The sequence below is a fragment of the Dryobates pubescens genome, chromosome 13 (assembly GCF_014839835.1).
Source record: "Dryobates pubescens isolate bDryPub1 chromosome 13, bDryPub1.pri, whole genome shotgun sequence".
NCBI lineage: Eukaryota > Metazoa > Chordata > Aves > Piciformes > Picidae > Dryobates > Dryobates pubescens.
In genome coordinates this window covers 28,377,119-28,383,595 of record NC_071624.1, presented here as the reverse complement: position 1 = coordinate 28,383,595, position 6,477 = coordinate 28,377,119, and the positions used below count along the sequence as shown (strand labels likewise).

Below are 6,477 nucleotides of genomic sequence, written 5' to 3'. Positions count from 1 at the left end.
TTGGCAGCACTAAGTCAATCAGGTGCCACAAACATTGCTGACCCCAAGCCCTGGGGGAGCGTGAGAAAAGCCTGTCCCATCCCCCCCAGCTATTTTGAGCCTTCACTCTGCTCAGAGCAGCTCAGAGTTGCTGCCTGTGGACTCCTGAGCAATAACCAAACATTTGCTAACGTGGCAGTTGGAAGAAAACAAACCCATAAATCCCCCTTGCACCACACTAATCCCATCTCTGTTGTGCCTTGCTAGAAAACTGCAGCTTCCTTCAACAGAGCCTTGCCTCTCATTCCAGATGAGGGGGAGAAGAGTGGAAAAATGAACTTGCCTTCCATCTACCTTCAAAAGAAAGGAGGGAGGACTCAAAATGTAGGCCTTATTGCATTCTGAAAAGGTAAACTCTGCAGTACATCCCCTCCCCCTCTCCTCTCCCCTCCACACTAAGTGGATACAGCCAGCTTACAACTGATTCAGCTGAAGCAGCAGCTACCCAGCCAAGAACACATCTTCCAGTTAATAGCTGGAATCCATTAATTATAGTAATTTATGGTTGTGCATGAGTGATTATTTTCATGCTGTAGATACGATTGCTTTATAATACTAATCAGGAGCTAATGATAAAAACCAGCAGTTATTTGAAACATGAAGCTTGTGATTTACCAAAAAAAAAAAGCTCAAGAGCACTCATCACAAGGCAGCCATTTCCTCACCTCAGCCTCACTCCCCCGATGACAAGAGCCACACCACGCTTGCTTCCCTGTCCTTCATGTGTTTGTTAACACAGAAAGGATGCAGCATCCCTGAAACCACTGACACAAAACCCATGCTGCTTCATCCCCCTCAAACATAAAATCATAAAATCAATAAGGTTGGAAAAGACCTCAAAGATCACCAAGTCCAACCTGTCACCCAATACCTCATGACTATTAGACCATGGCACCAAGTGCCACATCCAATCCCCTCTTGAACACCTCCAGGGATGGGGACTCCATCACCTTCCTGGGCAGCACATTCCAATGGCCAACAACTCTGTGAAGAACTTTCTCACCTAAACTTCCCCTGGTGCAGCTTGAGACTGTGTCCTCTTGTTCTGGTGCTGGTTGCCTGGGAGAAGAGACTACCCCCCCTCCTGGCTACAACCACCCTTCAGGGAGCTGTACATGGCAGTAAGGTCTCCCCTGAGCCTCCTCTTCTCCAGGCTGAACAACCCCATCTCCCTCAGCCTCTCCTCACAGGGCTGTGCTCGAGGCCTCTCCCCAGCCTCCTTGCCCTTCTCTGGACACATTCAAGAGTCTGAGCCACAGTGAGCTGCACATTGTGCCACTCACCATAGTCACACAAAGGCCCTGAGCAGAGCTCATAGGTCAATCCCATCCCATCTTGTTTAGTGCCCTAGAGAGCAAGGAGCCTGAGGATTTGAGTGCAAGCAGTACCAAATACACACTCGTATCACAGAAGAGATGTTGGCAGTTGGCATCCTCAACACCATCTCGGAGCAGAAGACACAAATGGGATGTCTGATCCAGAGCAGGCACTCTCCAGCAGGTCAGCAGTTGTGACACACATTTTGTGGACAATAATCACTGGGTTTTCTCTCACAAATTACTCACTCCATGCCACTGCCATCTCCCTTACTGCTAAAAACTGGCACACAGCCACTCTAAGCTTCACTGCCTATTTTTTTTTCCTTTCTGCTCCAATCCTTTCATGTATTTTAGACTTATCCTTAGTTCCTGGCTGTTGTGAAGTGTCAGGGACTCCTGCCAACTGTTCTCTTAAAGCTTTAGAGAATCCCAAACAATTGTATTTTGAGAGCAGGAATTTTTCTGTTGCTTAATTTTGCACCACTGTAAAGTTCCCACATTCCAAATGCAATCAAAACAGAATGGTTTCTATTTTCCCTCTCCCCAAACTCTGCAAGATAAATATTAGGATTGTATATATATGATCCTATGTCAGGTCACAGTAATATGTTTAGGACACTTCTTTTGTCCAAAAGGCACCAGGAGTAGCTTTTCCATTTGTTCACCAGCCTGTTAGAAGAGATCCCTCCTGAGGGACTTTGTTTTTAAATGAGTAATACTGAAATGAAACTCATGAATAATTAACTATAATAGACACCACCAATTTGTAACCTCAATAAAGGCAGATAAACTATTTCCTACTCTGATGAACTGTTTCCTGTTTATTTAAGTATCCCCAGATCAGCTCTTCTCTATTTTGATGAGACTATTCTGATACACACTAGATAGGTTTGTTGCAGCTTGTTCTATCTTGAGCAAATTAAACAGCACATTAAACAGCCAAGGAGAAATTTGCTGAGCTGTTTCTGTTAGTGAGGGCATGTGGCTACTCTTAACCACCCACCATCATTAATGGTGTACAGAATCTCATCTTAAAGGTGGCTTCTTTGTGCTTTCTGAAACCTGTAAACCCATTTTTTACTTCCAATGCATAGCAGATCAGCTCAGGAGGGTCTTTTGCCAACACAATCTTAATGCACAAGCTCTTAATACCAGGCAAAAAATAAGCACATTTCATTAAGCACTTGGAACAGAACACTGAGCTCTACTTTAACATTTTAATTAAAACAGCATTGGAGCAACCTGCTTCCTGCTCAAGTATACATTTAAAGAAATGAATTGCTTCCAAACAAGTTTTGCATACTCCATTGCCCAGGTTGAATGAATGGATTAAACCCTGTAGGTATCACAGTTATGTTCCTAGGAAAAAGCCAGATTGATTTACTGCACCTTCTAGTTATCAGGCACCTTTGTTTTCTGACATCTGAGAAGTGTTAAACCTGTTCTTCCATGGTTAGAGTGCAAAATTGTGATTTTCCAATGAGAAGCTTCTGTGAAATCCCTCCCTTCAGACAACTTTCATCCCAAGCACAGAGGCATGTATCAGTTGCACACTTTCCATGCCTTGTCAGTGCTCTTAAGAGGGTCAGGGACACGGCCCTGTCATGCCAGATGGCCAGCAACAAGCCACAGCAGTATTTCAGGTCAAGTCAGGAGGTACAAGTCAAGCATACAGAATCAGATCTTTACCTGAAGTACATAGGAATGCAGTCACAGCTGGAGTAGACCCTAAAGCCTGACATTTGACCCAGGACTGGAGTAACATAACTCACAGGACACTGGGGGTTGGAATGGGCTCTGAAGATCTGCTCCATCCCTTCCCTGCCACCCAGAAGAGGCAGGGCAGGATTGTGCCCAGGCAGGTTTTGAATCTGTCCAGAGAAGACTCCACAGCCTCTCTGCACAGCCTGTTCCAGAGCTCTGGCATTCTCACAGGAAAACAGTTTTTCTTTGTTTATGGAACATAGCATTTAAAGTTCCACTGTCACCACTGATTTTCATGATGGGACAGGAGAAAAAGGAAGCTTGCATAGCAACACCAGTTCTAGGGACCATGAACCCCTGGGAAAAGCTGTACCCTGCTTTTTATTGTGTGGCAACAGCAACCAAGAACTATTCACCTAAATCACTGCAGTAGAAGTTTTACTCATCCCAAACTATTTTTGACTGGCTTGTTGGCTGTCCCAAATGTTCCCAGCCACACCCCCTCCAGCAACATTTCCAACTGGGTGGGGAAGCTTTGTCATTCTCAAAAGCAACACCAAGGCTATCTTCAACTCAGAGCTGTAGTTAACATTACCTCAACTCTTGTTGGCATGGACCCACCAGGAATTAGTTTGAATGATGTTTACCTTTTTCAAGAGGCACAGACTTAAGACCCTACTGAAAAAAGTCTTTCACTTGGTGACACCAAGTGGACAAAATCAGCAACATTAAGCTTGTTTCTACCAGTGGCCATGCTCAATCACTTCAGGTTTGATGAGAATCTTGCACTGCACCTAAGTATGAAAAAAGGGCACTGAAGTGTTACAGCTTGCCAGTTAGACTGACATAGTAAATCCAATTGGGAGTTTCAGCCTTGGATGCTGCTTTTCTGAAGATCCCCCCACAACCTTTTAACTTCTTTATCAACCTCCATTATTGGCCAATCTTACAAGGAATCTATCACAAAAGCAGCTAGGTTTTTTTTTCACTCTTACTAAGAGCAGTGAAGAATGCTGATGAGTACAAGTCTCTTTTCCCTTGCTCCACATTTGATTTCAGATCCACACATTAGACTGACAGAAGAGATGCAGAACACTGCCTAGAATGCTGCTGCTGCATGAGCTCTCTGCCACCTCTATAGCAGACTTTAAAGGCCAAAGCAAGAAGACATAGCAAGCCTGGAAACAAGCTACAGAAATAACTACATTTGCTTTTGCAATTGGGGGTATTTAAGGCCTAATCTCTCCAGTAATTACAGCAGCAGTATTAGCATCACTTGTTTAAACTGTTTAAAGCAAGGAAATTGCCACAGAATGCTTACACAACTAAATCCCAGTTACATTATCTGCAGAAATTATACTGCTGTGTACACATCTATTTTATCAGCATGTTTATTAAAGGGGAGTCATTCCTTAAGGCAGTCAAGTGACAGAAACAGACCCAGTTGGTGGTTGTTTTTTTGGAGAGAGAGTTTCAATGCATGGGTAATGAAAACAGTGAAACTGTTACCAGTGCTTAACATCTCAGGGCAAAAACCACTGCAGTCATTACATATACTACTCCCCAGGTTCACACCCCCATTTCACTCAGTTCCTTCTTCCTCAGACACCTTCAGCACAAACACCTGGAATAAAACAGCACAGGTTAAGTTAACTGTTCAACAATTAAGTATTAACTCATTAGTTAGTGAAAGGGATATCATCAGAAAAACCATTGCTCACCACCAGTCAATCTGCCGGTAATTCCAGCAATTTTTGGTTAGTTTCATCATTTGATATCTTTAGCTGAATGGAGACATTACTAGCAGAAGCAAAACCTTTATCTTTTTGCTCCACAGTGCTGTAAGCAAAACTGTAGTGTAGGAAAACAGCTGCTTATGCATTTACTGTCCACATTTTGCCTAGAACTTCATTAATTATGCTTTCAGAGCTAGGAATATACACAACTGGAAACACAGCCAATGACAGTCAATTAGGTGAGGTTTCTGAGCCTGTAGCCAAAAACCATCACTGAACTAGCAGCACACCAAATATTAAACTCACCCAGATAGATCTCCTGCTCTTGCTGTCTCACTGCCTTCCAGATGGCCCAAGAAGACCTGTAACATCAGTTGGTAGACAATTAGTACAAGCTAGACCTAAATATAGAGCACCAGGAAATAAGACTCACAGAGCTTTCAAGTTTTGAGGAGATAAAAAAGCTTATTTTCTAGGCTGTGAAGTTTGAAACTACAAAATAAGCTGATGAGCAGGAATTTCTTTTAAAATCTTACTGAGTTTAACAGAGTGACAGAGTTGATAGGGAACTCCCCATTGTTAGCTGGAATGCTAAAATGCAGGAGGGGGAGAGGATTAGACAGATAGCAGTTGCACAGGTAAGAAACACCAGGATTTCTGCAAGATGCTTCTGTTGTTTTTAGATGGATAACCTTTGTATAGATAGAAAACATCTGGGTTTTTCTGTGAAATAGTTAACATGCCATTGTCATTCTGGATGGACAATTTTTTGTGTATAAGCCTGCACAAAACCCTCTGAAGGCACACAGATCTTTTGAAGGGATTCTACCTGTGTCCGGCGCTGAAATATAAGCATAATACAATAAACTTACTGAGTCTCTTGTCTTTCTCTAAGTCAAAACCTCTAAGTTTTTGGCACCCTGCAGATCTCATTTATTCTCCAGATTCTACCTAGTATGAAGCTGTAGATGACTCTGAAATTCCTCACTCACCTTCACGTTAGGGCCATCTCCATAAGGCGACCTTCTCAGTGCCGATCGCCTCGCATTTATCTGGATGAAGTGAAACACACGGACATGAAACCACGTCAGGTATGACAAGGCTACTTTTCACAGCAGGTACAAATAAAAGTTGCCTGATTAGTTCTAGAAGACAACTGCTAGCACTCTAACCTCTGCATGTATGTAGCTGTGTTTCAGACAAATAAGAAGGGTTATCGTCAGTTCTCGCATCTGACGGCACTTCCTATTCGGGGTTATCATCATCAACAGCCACCAAGTTTGTAAGTGATCACTTAAAACACAATAGTTGTCCCCTTTTGAACCAACAGTTGCACATTTTCCTCTTTGTCTATAATAGCCATTAGCACTGTTAACCTAATGGTTATCAGATATAGTCACTACAGGTTATTTTTAACTACCCTGTATTTAAGTGCATGGCAGTAAAGCCTGGAGCTTTCTTGGCAACTTTGTGCATCATAGTACAAAACAAACTTTAACTCACCCTCTGCTTCAAGGCATCTTTCTGCTGTGGGAATACAAGCAAAAGCAGCATTAATGGAATATTCTTCAGTAGTAACTTTAGAGAATTATAAAGGTGGAAAACCCAAAACCAAACAAGAACTCCCACCAGAACTGTAACCTCAGCACTGAGACTGTACTTGGAATTCCACCCCTGTT

At 42.8% G+C, this 6,477-nt stretch overlaps 2 non-coding genes across 2 annotated transcripts; both read right to left on the bottom strand.

Moving 5' to 3' along the window:
• Positions 1 to 4,761: 4,761 nt before the first annotated feature.
• On the bottom strand, positions 4,762 to 4,835 carry LOC128897723 (small nucleolar RNA SNORD65). Its single transcript, XR_008462542.1, has one exon. It is a non-coding gene; the product is annotated as a small nucleolar RNA SNORD65 (small nucleolar RNA).
• A 1,156-nt stretch (positions 4,836 to 5,991) lies between these two features.
• Positions 5,992 to 6,067, bottom strand: LOC128897770 (small nucleolar RNA SNORD49). Its single transcript, XR_008462587.1, has one exon. It is a non-coding gene; the product is annotated as a small nucleolar RNA SNORD49 (small nucleolar RNA).
• Between the last annotated feature and the right edge of the window lie 410 nt (positions 6,068 to 6,477).